The sequence below is a fragment of the Pinus tabuliformis genome, chromosome X (genome assembly GCF_031772625.1).
Source record: "Pinus tabuliformis cultivar Carrire ecotype Pingquan chromosome X, CPIR1, whole genome shotgun sequence".
Classification (NCBI taxonomy): domain Eukaryota; kingdom Viridiplantae; phylum Streptophyta; class Pinopsida; order Pinales; family Pinaceae; genus Pinus; species Pinus tabuliformis.
This window is the reverse complement of record NC_142308.1, coordinates 760,145,221-760,159,394: the sequence shown is the minus strand read 5'-3', so window position 1 is coordinate 760,159,394 and position 14,174 is coordinate 760,145,221. Positions and strand designations below refer to the sequence as shown.

The window sequence follows — 14,174 nt, the reverse complement described above, 5'->3', positions numbered from 1 at the left end:
GCCAGAAATGTGATGGAGTGGTCACACGTTGTGTCTAATGAAAGGTTGGAGGAAGAATTGGCTATTTAAATTGTATTAATTTCAATTATGTAAGTGGTTAATTTTTTGCCTAATTCTAAACATAATTGGGAATAATTGGCAAATGATCCTCCCTGCGTGGAGATCAAGCCTAGTCTAGTTTGTTTAGATGAGGATAGGATTTTATTTCTAAATATATAATTTATTCCTTCAATTGTGGAGGAGATGGTTAGCTTAGACATATATGTGTTGTCCTGTCTTTTCTGAGAGAGACAGAGGAGATGAAGAGAGAAGGTTCGAGAGCATTGTAAGCCTATAGGTAGCATAGGAGAAGAAGGCCGCTAACTAGAATAATTAGGCTAGAGAGGGGCAGAGAACCTGAAATGTAGTTTTGTATTTATGTATGTACACAAAGAATTGATTGTGAGTGTGGAACTGTGTAATTGATTGCATTTCTTTTGAGACAGAGGTCTTTGATGTTGTAATCTGGGCAAGGCCGAGACTCTGTAGTGGATTCATTGTGAATAAATCAGTGTTGCATGCATTATCACATAAACGGCCCGTGGAGGCCTTGAATGTTTATTTTTCCCTATATTCAGATGAATTGGGTATTGGCTCTGCATTTTCATTCTTTACAATAGAATTTCCCGTGATTAAGGCAAATTTGGCGTAATCTGGGTCCACAAGTGGAAAGCCCATGTACACAGAGAAATAGTGCTAAACACTTAGCGGATTCGGGGAAGTGAACTTGAAATTTTATGAGCAAGAGTTTTTGGACTTATCGGGTCTGGTAATATTACATATATTGCATCGCTCAATCGGATCGACGCAGGTCATAGGCCTGTTCCCAAACCCCGGCGATATGCAATTACCGACATATCGCATCGGCACTTCAGAGAAGTAAAGTGTAAAGAGGGTATATGGCAGTCGCCAAAAGCCATTAGCGATAATCGCATCGGACCTCCGCCAAGGGAAGCGCCAATAGTTGTGAACCGTTGGAACCCGATCACCAATATAGCGATCCAATCTGAGCCGTCCGATTAGCCAGATTTGGATCTGCGACATAATGTATAGAATTGCTTTAAAAAGGCGAAAAAGCTTTGTTTTGACATTTTAGAGAGAATTTTAGTCCCGAAAGGGAAAAGCATTGTTTTAAAGCTTTTTTTCAAAGGATTTTGGGATCTGAAAGGAAAAGTCATAGTTTCCAAAGGAAAAGGGGTGTTCAGAGGGGTGATTGTTGGGTCATTTTTTATCCATTCGTGATTTTAAGGCTAAATGCATATCAAACACTTCTGATATGCATATGTCTGGGCATGAAGCTTTAAAGGGCCATTAAGGGGAAAATGAGTCCCGATAAGGTATATTGGTTGTGGCAGCCTTAAGGTTGCACCGGTTTTGCTTCAAACTATGGGGTCGTGCTTTGTTTCTATTCCTACATTTGTTGGCTAATCTCAATGCTTCCAATTGTGAATTCAGTTGTGCTCTGTTATAATAAATCATTCATCATATTTTGTTGGGTGTGCTCATTCCTTTAAATTGTGGCTGAGGTTGGACTTAATTTACATCTTTCTATATCAATGGTTATGCATTTTGCTGCAAACCGAGATTGGTTTGGGCTCAATTTCAATCCTTGTATATTGTTTCTTTTACTCATTGTTTCAAATTGTGAACTGGGTTGGCCTAAAATTCATTTTTTATCACACACGTTGCTTATTGTACTTAATTTGCGAAGTGAAGATTACTTGTATTACATGTGTATGTATTTGGAAATACAATCTTAGCAAATCGTTATTGGGAATCGATTGGCTTATGGATGGATTGTTGCAATGGCTTCTTTGGTGATGTTTGCCTTTAGATCTTGTCAAACCAGAAGAATAACTTTCTAGGATCTTTAGTTCATTGTTTTCCCATCTGGTATATTATGGTGCTTATTTGAGTCATCTTGCTTTGTTCGTTTGAGGTTTGCATTATAATATGTATGCACACCATATTACGGGAGGTTATTTGATGGTAATATGATCATAAAAATTGAGGCAGTGTATCAACTATTTACTTTATTAAGAATCAAGAGTTTGTTATGAAGTGTCAAGGTAATACCGAATACATTCCTATTTCTAGTGAATGACGAGACAACAGAGAAAAACCATTCAATGAGCACTCACACCATAGATTGTAGACAAAGTTTTTTAGATAATTTACAACAAAAAATTATATCATCTCTTATACTATATTCTTAGGCTATGTGGTTTGCCAAGGAAATAGTCTATGTATTGTGTGGTAGTATGGATTTTTAATCCATTCACATTCACTATTGTTACCAAGGGAAATCATGAACCTCTTATGTGTGTCGTGATTTTATGAATTATGATATGTCTAGTGAGAGGTCATGTTGTGGAGGCAACAATATGGTACAGGCTAATTTTCCATTTCATAATCTACCCTATGATATATGTCATTCCATTCTTATTGTTCTTGATGAAAAATATTTTACCTCAACTCAGAGCCTTTATCTCTTTAATTGGAACACTAAATAACCAAGGTTATCAGATTCTAAATTATTCTCATGTATCAAATCCATATTTAGGGTAGACTTAGGGCTTGTGTTAAAATAACTCTTGAACAAACATAGAATACTTTTTGGAATGTTATATGGAGGGGTATTCTTCTTCTTGATTGGTATTTATATTATTTATATAGAGAAAAATTCCTGAATGAAGCTCTGCTCTACCACCTCACACACACTGATCCAAGTTCATGGTGCAGTTGGTGCTTGTTCCTTTCTTTGTCAAAGATCTTCCACTCTGTATTTTTGCATAGATAGTGGTAATTGTTGCTTTCAATAAGTTTATCACAGCACAATACTTTGTTTTCTTTTCTTCTTTTTTTAAACTCATTTTGCCTTAGACAAAGCTCCACTTGCAATGGAAGCGCTTGTTTTGTATTTGAGTATAGATTGTTGCTCCGATTCATTCATTGATTTGGGCTTATCTTCTATAATTTAAAGGCATAAATATTTGTGTACAATGGTGGTTGGTAAGCATCATCATTTTGGTAGAAAACACATGCATCCTAATAATGTTCTTGTTGAATCATAATTTTTGTCCTCTTTTCAACAGAAAGTGGCAATTACTGCTAATGGATATGGAAACAAGAGTGACTAAGAGAGACAACTAACCAATTTTTTTCATAAAATAATCAAAATGCAATTGAATCTTGTTGTGTGTTATGCTTACTTCTATAATTCATAGTATTGTTTCCTTGTCCATTATGTCATCCATTGTTAATTTTCTATCAGTATAGTGTCCTTTGTGGGACACAGGCCTCAAAAGTATGCAGCATGGCTTTTCTAATACTATGGTTCCCTAAGATTTGTTGTCTTGTTCAACTGCAGAACAAGAAAACAAGATTTGTTGTCTTATTCATAGTATTCAATGGACCATTAACTCACCATCGTAATCTATATGCAATCCAATGGGTGATCATGAAATTTACATACTTGTAGTGTTCAAGAACATTCAAAGGAATAGTGAGCTAGTGTCAATTAAGTGAAATGTTCATTGTAGGAAAAAGTACTAGTGAGGAGTACTTAATTGTGTTTATGTTGTGAGTAGAAGTGTTTGCAAACCAAACCTTCAATGGTAATTTTGAGTAATGAAATATTGATTATAAGCAAGGTCATTAGGCTCAATTGTTAAATCATCCTAGAGGTATTAAGGTTAACTGTGTTTGAAAATGAAGCTCAACTCCAAATATTGTTGTCTTTTGTCAATCTGTCAAGTTTAAAAAGTGATGAACTGAATGAAGGAGCTAGGGTTCGATGCCATGGTCACAAATATAGCAGCAAACTTAATGGAAGTAGCCAAAGAATAATCCTACGTTCCATAGAGTAATATGTAGAGCAAGCACATCTATAGTGTCAGATTATTCATTGTTGCATCAAGGTATCAACAAAGACTTCTTTTAAAAGGGTCAGTGTATCGTTATTATAAGAGGTAGTAGGAATTATCTTTTTATTGATTGGAATTGATGGGGCCAGCCCACGTGGTCCCGTCGTCGTTACTCCCCACTTGATGTTGTACTATCAATTGATGTTTATAATCACCGGATTTCGGATATACGCAACTTGATTTTCAATCTATGTTTAATTAAGAGGTTCTATGGTAATGGTATGTTGGTTATGTGTTGAGCGGACACCTGTCCCTTCTTGGAATCCTAAAACCCCACCTTGGTATAGGGTTTTCGCCACCCTTGCGTTCATTTGGTTTTGTGTTTCCTCCGGTCCTTCAGTCTGCGAGCTCTCAGCGACCCTTGCGATTTCACTGTGATTTTTTTCTATGATGCTTTCGTATTTGTTTGAAACTCGTCCACCTGGTTCTTTGAGCTACGAGCTGGTAGTCTGAAAGTTTCAATGTGGGTTCTTTTAGCTGGTCCGGGGTTTTGTTGCTCTAAGTTCTTCGAGCTGCATGCTCTCGGTGGTCTTCACAACTCCATTGGTTCAGAATTTGTTTTGGAAGTGTCTCGTTCGTCTGTTGAATTGTTGAACCCTGGTAAGGTTTGTTTCTCTGCTTGTGTCTAGACTGTTCCTGTGTTTTATGTTGTCGGCTTTATGGGTCTCTGCCTCTGTGCGTCCTTTTCTGGATTTCTCACCTGGATTTTCACTATTGTCACCTCTGTGTGTTGGTTGATGAGTATGTGGTTCTCAGTCTCGTTCTCCAGCACTGATTCGGCTCATGCACGGTCTCGGCAAACTAATGGTGGCGTTCTCCATCGATTCCTCCACCAACTTGACTGGTAAGCTTTCCTTCTATGCTATATCTTTGTACTTGTTCTTCTTTCTAGTTCTAATCGTCTTCGGCTCCTTGTGAGCAGGAAGACAATCTGAGGTTACGGTGGTCACAGCTTGTCTGTTAGGTAAGCAAAACCCCTGTGTAGTATTTGCTCATTCAAAAATAAAATTGTTTTAATCCTCTGTATTTTGTTTCCACTGTAATTTGACTCTCGGTTGTTGGTTTCCCTTGCAGGTGGAGCGACTGAGGGTTTCGGTGCTTGGACACTCGACTATTCCGAAGGAATTCTAGGTAGCATCGTTCTGTTTACTTGTGGTTTGCTTGCCCTGAGTCTTTCGGCGTGTGGTTTGGTATGGTTGTTGGCCTCGAGCCACTGTCTGTGCTTAGTTCTGTTGTCGAGTAATGTCTCTGTCGAGTCGTAGGAGTGGGTTTGGGGATTTATGGGGTTTTGGTTTATGTTGGTAATGGTTACGGTTCCCAAGTCCGTGAACTGGTTCGTTCTTAAGTTTTTGCACAAAATGTAAATGGACAATAACTTTTTGATGACTGTATATGAACTATCTGGAATTGAATTTTGGTTATGCTTTTAAGTTCGCATACCTGGATTTACTGTGGTTGTTCTCTTCACTGTAATGGCAAACTCTGATTTCGTATATAGGAATTTGTACAGACGATTTCTTGTTGTGTGTTTGGTTATTCTATTGGAGTCGCCTGTAGATGGGCGCCGTTACTCCTCCGAATTGAACGACCTCTGCATTCGAATATCTCCCTTTTTCGATTTAAGTTCTGTGACCATGCATTGATAATATTCACACAGTAATTCAATACAAAAAATATTTCAGAAATGAATAGGACGCTGTAAGGATCTATGTGCACAGAAAATTGTATTTTTTCTTTCTATATTTCTCTCTCAATCTGAACCCCCGTATTGTGATTTTTTCCACTATTTAATAGCACTATTTACAAACCGTTCTAACTGCTGTTAGTTTGTTCAGTTTGTTCAATTAGTTACATCAGTTATTTCCCATACGGAACTTTGTCTGGTTGTCTAGTACATTTTCTTTTCATGCTTTTTACAACAGTAACTAAACTGTTTGAAAACAATGACTCTAATATAATTATTACTACTCCTAATTACAACTTATTACAGTAAATTTTAAGGAACTTAATAAAAGAAAAAAAAAAACAAGTATGTTTTCCACTCAATGAATTAATCTCTCTGTCCTCTTCAGAAACCATATTCCCTCACTTTTGTCTTTGCCCTGTCAGCTAGATGCTCCTGCATCAGGCTCTTGAGGTAAAAGAAATTCATGGCTCCGTACCATGAGCTCCTCCACCGAATAGCCAGCCTTCTGTATCTGTGTCGTGTCAAGCCATGAGTTTTCCTCCATTGGACGGTCTCTCCACTTGACGAGATATCGCAGATATTCCTTCCTACGTGTCTTCTTGGCTACCTGTGTACTGAGAATTCCTTCAATCTCATGGGATTGAGCCGAAGGCATATGCCTCATCCAAGAACTGTCTCCAACTTGGGTGTCCTGTTCTGGCTGTACCACACTGTCTTCCTCTGCTTGGGCAGTATATGGGAATAGATCCGCCACATTGAAAATAGGTGATATGCCTATATTAGGTGGCAGCTGAATTTCGTAGGCGTTGGCTGAAAATTTACGTAAGATCTTGCAGGAACCAATTTTCTTATATTTTAGTTTATTATACGTGCCCTTAGGAAATCGTTCCTTGCGCAGGTGCGCGAGAACCTCATCTCCAACATTAAATTGCACTTCTCTTCGCTTTGAATCTGCTTGTTGCTTATACTTTTGTACGTTGTCCTGCAATTTTAATTTTACCTGTTCATGTAGATCGCTCATTGCTTCGGCAAAATCTTCCCCATCCGCACTTCTCTGCTCCAACTTTCCCAAATATCGCAGTTCATGTATTCCCCGAGGATGCATGTCGTACAAAATCTAGAATGGGCTGTGTCTGGTGCTACGGTTGGGCGAATCGTTATAAGCGAATTCTGCCTGAGCGAGAGCACGATCCCATAACCGTGAATTTTCTCCAGTCAAACTCCGTAATAAATTCCCCAAGCTCTTGTTCACCACTTTCGTTTGTCCATCAGTCTACGGATGATACGCAGAGCTGAAATTCAATTGCGTGCCCAACTTTTTCCACAGGGTGCGCCAAAAGTGTCCTGTGAATTTTACATCCCTGTCTGAAACGATAGATCTGGGTAGGCCATGTAATCTAACAACCTCCGTGAAAAACAAGTGAGCTACATACGTGGCATCACTAGTTTTCCGGCAAGGAATAAAATGAGCCATTTTTGAAAATCTATCTACCACCACCATCATTGAATCATATCCCTGCTGCGTTCTAGGCAGTCCTAAGACAAAGTCAATGCTGACTAAGTCCCATGGCCTGCTTGGAACAGGTAGTGGCGTGTAAAGTCCAGTATTCTGACTGTGTCCTTTCGCTAGTTGGCAGACTTTACACCTGTTCACATATCTTTGTACATCCCTGCTCATTTTGGGCCAATAATAAAAATGTCCCAGTTGCTCCAAATTTTTGTTGATGCCAAAATGTCCCGCTAGTCCACCACTATGCTTCTCCCGTACAATATTTCCCCTCATCGAACAGTCCAGGATACATAGCTGTCCACTTCAGAACAATAATCCTTCCTGCAAATTGTAGTCTAACCATGGACATTCATTCCTCAACACGGGATTTTGGCAGGCTTCAAAAGCTTCTTTGAAATCTGTGTCGGACTGGTACAAATCCTTTAGATGTTCGAATCCCATCACCTGTATTCTTCTTTCCTGTAAGAGCAAAGCTCTTCTGCTCAAGGCATCTGCCACTTTATTAGCTTGCCCACTAATGTGCTTTAGCATGAAGGTGAAACTCTGCAAGTATTCTACCCATTTGGCATGCTTATGGTTTAATTTGTGTTTCTGCATTACATATTGTAATGCTGAATTATCGGAAAATAATACAAACTCGTTGCCCAGCAGGTAGTGTCTCCAATGCTTTAAAGCTTGGACCACGGCATAAAATTCTTTGTCATATGAGGAGTATTTCTGTCGGCTCTCATTTAATTTCTCACTAAACAATGCCATTGGTCTCTCTTCCTTACTGAGCACAGCGCCAATAGCTGTCCCACTTGCGTCACACTGAACCTGAAAGAGTTTATTAAAGTTGGGCAGCATCAAGATTGGCCTCTCTGTAATCTTCCGCTTCAAAAGCTGAAAACTTTCTTCTACCGCCCTGGTCCAACAGAAAGGCTGACTGGCATTCTTGATGGTGTCTAGCATTGGTGCACAGATTTCATTGAAATTTCTAATAAACTTCCGATAAAAACTTGCCAATCTGTGAAAGCTACGTACCTCAAACAAGCTCTTGGGTGATGGGCAGTTGATGATTGTTGCGATATTTTCTGGATCCATCTTCAATTCATTTTCTGCGACTACAAACCCCAAATAAACCAGTTCCTTCTACAGGAAAGTACATTTTTTTAAGTTTATCAGCAGTTTGTTCTGCTGTAACTTCTCTAGCACTCTTTGAACATGCTGAAGGTGTTCTCCCTTCGTTTTGCTGAAAATTAAAATATCGTCAAGATAAACTATCACAAACTTGCCAATAAATTCTTTTAACATTTCATTCATCATCCTCATAAAAGTACTAGGAGCGTTGCTCAAACCAAATGGAATGACTAGCCACTCGTACAGCCCTTCATTGGTTTTGAAGGCTATTTTCCATTCATCTCCCTCTTTGATCCTGATCTGATGATATCCACTCTTCAGATCAATCTTATTGAAATAAGCTGCTCCGCTAAGACAATCCATCATGTCATCCATTATGGGTAAGGGAAATCCGTACCGAATAGTGATTTTATTGATAGCTTGTGAATCTGTACACATTTTCCATTCTCCTCCCTTCTTAGGTGCGAGTATTGTTGGTACCACACAAGGGCTCAAACTTTCTCTAATCAGTCCCTTATCCAGCAACTCTTGCACCTATCTACGAACCTCTTCGTTATCTTTCGAGCTCATTCTATATGCTGCCTTGTTCGATAGACTTGCTCCAGGTATAAAATCGATATGATGGCTAATGCTCCTTCTGGGAGGCAACTTATCTGGTAAATCATCGACCATAATGTCCTTAAATTCTTCCAACAGCTCCTGAATCTCTGTAGGCAATTCTGACTTTTCTGTGTTCAGTGACACTGCCTTTGTCCTCCTTACAACCGCATAATTCACCTCGTTTTCTTCAATCTGCTTAACAAATTGTTTTCCTCCTATTAACAATGCTTTTGTTCCACTTGATTCTGCTGCATCCTCCTCCTTGATGGGTACAAGCATATGTTTGACTCCATCTTTCACAAATTTGTAACAATTCGTCTTCCCATAATGTGTCACCTTCCGGTCATACTGCCACAGTCTCCCTAGCAGTATATGGCATACATCCATTTGCATAATATCGCAGACAACTTTGTCTGTGTATTTGCCAATGTGAAATTCAACCTCACATTATTCATCAACTAATAATTGGTGGCCTTTCTGTAGCCACGACACCTTGTAAGGTGTGGGATGCTTAAGCCGCTTTAATCCCAGCTTTTCCACCATCTTAGTGGCAACTAAGTTATCTGTACTCTCGCTGTCTATGATTAATTTACAACACCTCCCATGTGATTTTCAAACTGTTCGGAACAGTGCCTTCCGCTGGGTTTGCTCAGCCATCTCCTTTGCTGGCTTCAACAACACTTTGTTTAAAACTAATGCCTCTCCTGTTTCTGCCACATTTTCTACTTCCCAGGGCTGTGCTTCAACTTCCTCAGGCTGCGCAACAAATGCTCCCCTCTGGCTAGCATGCTCGGCTTCGGGGCATTCGAAGGATCTGTGCCCCCACTTATGGCACCTATAGCACTGGACATTAGTCCCTCTTCCGTGACCATTTCCTCTTCCCCGCTGATATGGCCGACCTCCTCTAGTGCTATCTCCCTTCCCTGCTGACCCTGAAGCTCTGGAGCTGCTGCCTTCCTCGCTATTAGTAGTAGTTCTCCCTCTGTCGTAGGACTGTCCTCGTCCTCTGCCATTTCCTCGTCCTCTCCTATTGTTCTGTTTCCTGTTAATTTTTTCTTCAGCCTTTACAGCACTCTGAAAGGCTTCTTCTATATTTCGTGGAGAGAGAATACTGATCTCATCCAGTATTTCCATCCTCAAGCCATTCACATATCTCGTTGTCTTCTCTGGGGTATCATCAGTATAACCAGCCCGCAAATTTACACGATAAAACTCCTCTGTGTATTCCTTTACGGTCATACCTTTCTGCCTTAGATTCTGCACTCGTCGATAAAGTTCGACCTGATAGTCTTTAGGCAAAAATCTGCCCTTCAGTTTTGCCACCATTCTTGGCCACTTCTTTATCGGTAGCTTGTTCATCCTCTTCCTATCTGCTTGGACACTATCCCACCATAAAGCAGCGTGTCCTTTTAACTTGGTTGCAGCAAATCTAACTCTTTTGTCCTCACTGATCTCTTCGTTTTCAAAATACTTATCTAACTCACTTATCCAACCCAGTAGAACATCTGCGGATAGACTACCATCGTAGTTAGGGATCTCAGGTTTGGGTTTGGTGCTGGCTAACAGTACTGATCTCAATAGTTTTATCTCCGGGGCTTCTTCCTCTGATCCTTCCGTAGCAGTTGCTGTTTCTTCCTCACTATCATCCCCAAGTTCTGGGTCTCTTCTCCATCTTGCCTCCACTTCTTCTAAGCGAGCAGTAAGGACTCTCAACTCTTCTCTCAAGCCCTCGTCTGCTACTCTGCGCACACCTCTTCCATGTCCCCATCTTTGAACTTCCTTTTTTTTCAATTTCCTGCTCTGATACCACTTGATGGGGCCAGCCCACGTGGTCCTGCCATCGTTACTCCCCACTTGATGTTGTACTGTCAATTGATGTTTATAATCACCGGATTTCGGATATACGCAACTTGATTTTCAATCTATGTTTAATTAAGAGGTTCTACGGTAATGGTACGTTGGTTATGTGTTGAGTGGACACTTGTCCCTTCTTGGAATCCTATAACCCCACCTTGGTATAGGGTTTTCGCCACCCTTGCGTTCATTTGGTTTTGTGTTTCCTCCGGTCCTTCAGTCTGCGAGCTCTCGGCGACCCTTGCGATTTCACTATGATTTTTTTCTGTGATGCTTTCGTATTTGTTCGAAACTCGTCCACCTGGTTCTCTGAGCTACGAGCTGGTAGTCTGCAAGTTTCAATGTGGGTTCTTTTAGCTGGTCCGGGGTTTTGTTGCTCCGAGTTCTTCGAGTTGCATGCTCTCGGCGGTCTTCACGGCTCCATTGGTTCGGAATTTGTTTTGGAAGTGTCTCGTTCGTCTGTTGAACTGTTGAACCCTGGTAAGGTTTGTTTCTCTGCTTGTGTCTAGACTGTTCCTGTGTTTTCTGTTGTCGGCTTTACGGGTCTCTGCCTCTGTGCGTCCTTTTCTCGATTTGTCACCTAGGTTTTCACTATTGTCACCTCTGTGTGTTGGTTGATGAGTATGTGGTTCTCATTCTCATTCTCCAGCACTGATTCGGCTCATGCACAGTCTCAACAAACTAATGGTGGCGTTCTCCGTTGATTCCTCCGCCAACTTGACTAGTAAGCTTTCCTTCTATGCTATATCTTTGTACTTGTTCTTCTTTCTGGTTCTAATCGTCTTCGGCTCCTTGTGAGCAGGAAGACAATCCGAGGTTACGGCGGTCACATCTTGTCTGTTAGGTAAGTGGAACCCCTGTGTAGTATTTGCTCATTCAAAAATAAAATTGTTTTAATCCTATGTATTTTGTTTCCACTGTAATTTGACTCTCGGTTTTTGGTTTCCCTTGCAGGTGGAGCGACCAAGGGTTTCGGTGCTTGGACACTCGACTATTCTGAAGGAATTTCGGGTAGCATCGTTCTGTTTACTTGTGGTTTTCTTGCCCTGAGTCTTTCGGTGTGTGATTTGGTATGGTTGTTGGCCTCGAGCCACTGTCTGTGCTTAGTTCTGTTGTCGAGTAATGTCTCTGTCGAGTCGTAGGAGTGGGTTTCGGGATTTATGGGGTTTTGGTTTATGGTTGTAATGGTTATGGTTCCCAAGTCCGTGAACTGGTTCGTTCTTAAGTTTTTGCAAAAAATGTAAATGGACAATAACTTTTTGATGACTGTATATGAACTATCTGGAATTGAATTTTGGTTATGCTTTTAAGTTCGCATACCTGGATTTACTGTGGTTGTTCTCTTCACTGTAATGGCAAACTCTGATTTCGTATATAGGAATTTGTACAGACGATTTCTTGTTGTGTGTTTGGTTATTCTGTTGGAGTCGCCTGTAGATGGGCGTCGTTACTCCTTCTCCGAATTGAACGACCTCTGCATTCGAATATCTCCCTTTTTCGATTTAAGTTCTGTGACCATGCATTGATAATATTCACACAGTAATTCCATACAAAAAATATTTTAGAAATGAATAGGACGCCGTAAGGATCTATGTGCACAGAAAATTGTATTTTTTTCTTTCTATATTTCTCTCTCACTCCGAACCCCCGTATTGTGCTTTTTTCCACTATTTAATAGCATTGTTTACAAACCGTTCTAACTGTTGTTAGTTTGTTCAGTTTGTTCAATTACTTACATCAGTTATTTCCCATACGGAACTTTGTTTGGTTGTCTAGTACATTTTCTTTTCATGCTTTTAACAACAGTAACTGAACTGTTTGAAAACAATGACTCTAATCTAATTATTACTACTCCTAATTAAAACTTATTACAGTAAATTTTAAGTAACTTGATAAAAGAAAAGAAAAAAAAACAAGTATGTTTTCCACTCAATGAATTAATCTCTCTGTCCTCTTCAGAAACCATATTCCCTCACTTTTGTCTTTGCCCTGTCAGCTAGATGCTCCTACATTAGGCTCCCGGGGTAAAAGAAATTCATGGCTCCGTTCCATGAGCTCCTCCACTAAATAGCCAGCCTTCCGTATCTGTGCCGTGTCGAGCCATGAGCTGTCCTCCATTGGACGGTCTCTCCACTTGACGAGATATCGCAAATATTCCTTCCTACGTGTCTTCTTGGCTACCTGTGTACTGAGAATTCCTTCAATCTCATGGGATTGAGCCGAAGGCATATGCCTCATCCAAGAACTGTCTCCAATAGGTGATATGCCTATATCAGGTGGCAGCTGAATTTCATAGGCGTTGGCTGAAAATTTACGTAAGATCTTGCAGGGACCAATTTTCTTATATTTTAGTTTATTATGCGTTCCCTTAGGAAATCGTTCCTTGCGCAGGTGCGCGAGAACATCATCTCCAACATTAAATTGCACTTCTCTTCACTTTGAATCTACTTGTTGCTTATACTTTTGTACGCTGTCCTGCAATTTTAATTTGACCTGTTCATGTAGATCGCTCATTGCTTCGGCAAAATCTTCCCCATCCGCACTTCTCTGCTCCAACTTTCCCAAATCTCGCAGTTCATGTATTCCCCAAGGATGCATGCCGTACAAAATCTACAATGGGTTGTGTCCGGTGCTACGGTTTGGCGAATCGTTATAAGCGAATTCTGCCTGAGCGAGAGCACGATCCCATAACCGTGAATTTTCTCCAGTCAAACTCCATAATAAATTCCCCAAGCTCCTGTTCACCACTTTCGTTTGTCCATCAGTCTGCGGATGATACGCAGAGCTGAAATTCAATTGTGTGCCCAACTTTTTCCACAGGGTGCGCCAAAAGTGTCCTGTGAATTTTACATCCCTGTCTGAAATGATAGATCTGGGTAGGCCATGTAATCTAACAACCTCCGTGAAAAACAGGTGAGCTACGTACGTGGCATCACTAGTTTTCCGGCAAGGAATAAAATGAGCCATTTTTGAAAATCTATCTACCACCACCATCACTGAATCATATCCCCACTACGTTCTAGGCAGTCCTAAGACAAAGTCAATGCTGACTGAGTCCCATGGCCTATTTGGAACAGGTAGTGGCGTGTAAAGTCCAGTATTCTGACTGTGTCCTTTCGCCAGTTGGCAGACTTTACACCTGTTCACATATCTTTGTACATCCCTGCTCATTTTGGGCCAATAATAAAAATGTCCGAGTTGCTCCAAAGTTTTGTTGATGCCAAAATGTCCCGCTAGTCCACCACTATGCTTCTCCCGTACAATATTTTCCCTCATCGAACAGTCCGGGATACATAGTTGTCCACTTCTGAACAATAATCCTTCCTCCAAATTGTAGTCTAACCATGGACTTGCATTCCTCAACAGGGGATTTTGGCAAGCTTAAAAAGATTCTTTGAAATCTGTGTCGGTTTGGTACAAATCTTTTAGATGTTCGAAT

At 40.5% G+C, this 14,174-nt stretch overlaps 1 pseudogene; it reads left to right on the top strand.

Moving 5' to 3' along the window:
- Positions 1-2,238: 2,238 nt before the first annotated feature.
- LOC149142082 (GPI mannosyltransferase 1 pseudogene) lies at positions 2,239-3,179 on the top strand (annotated as a pseudogene).
- Positions 3,180-14,174: the final 10,995 nt, after the last annotated feature.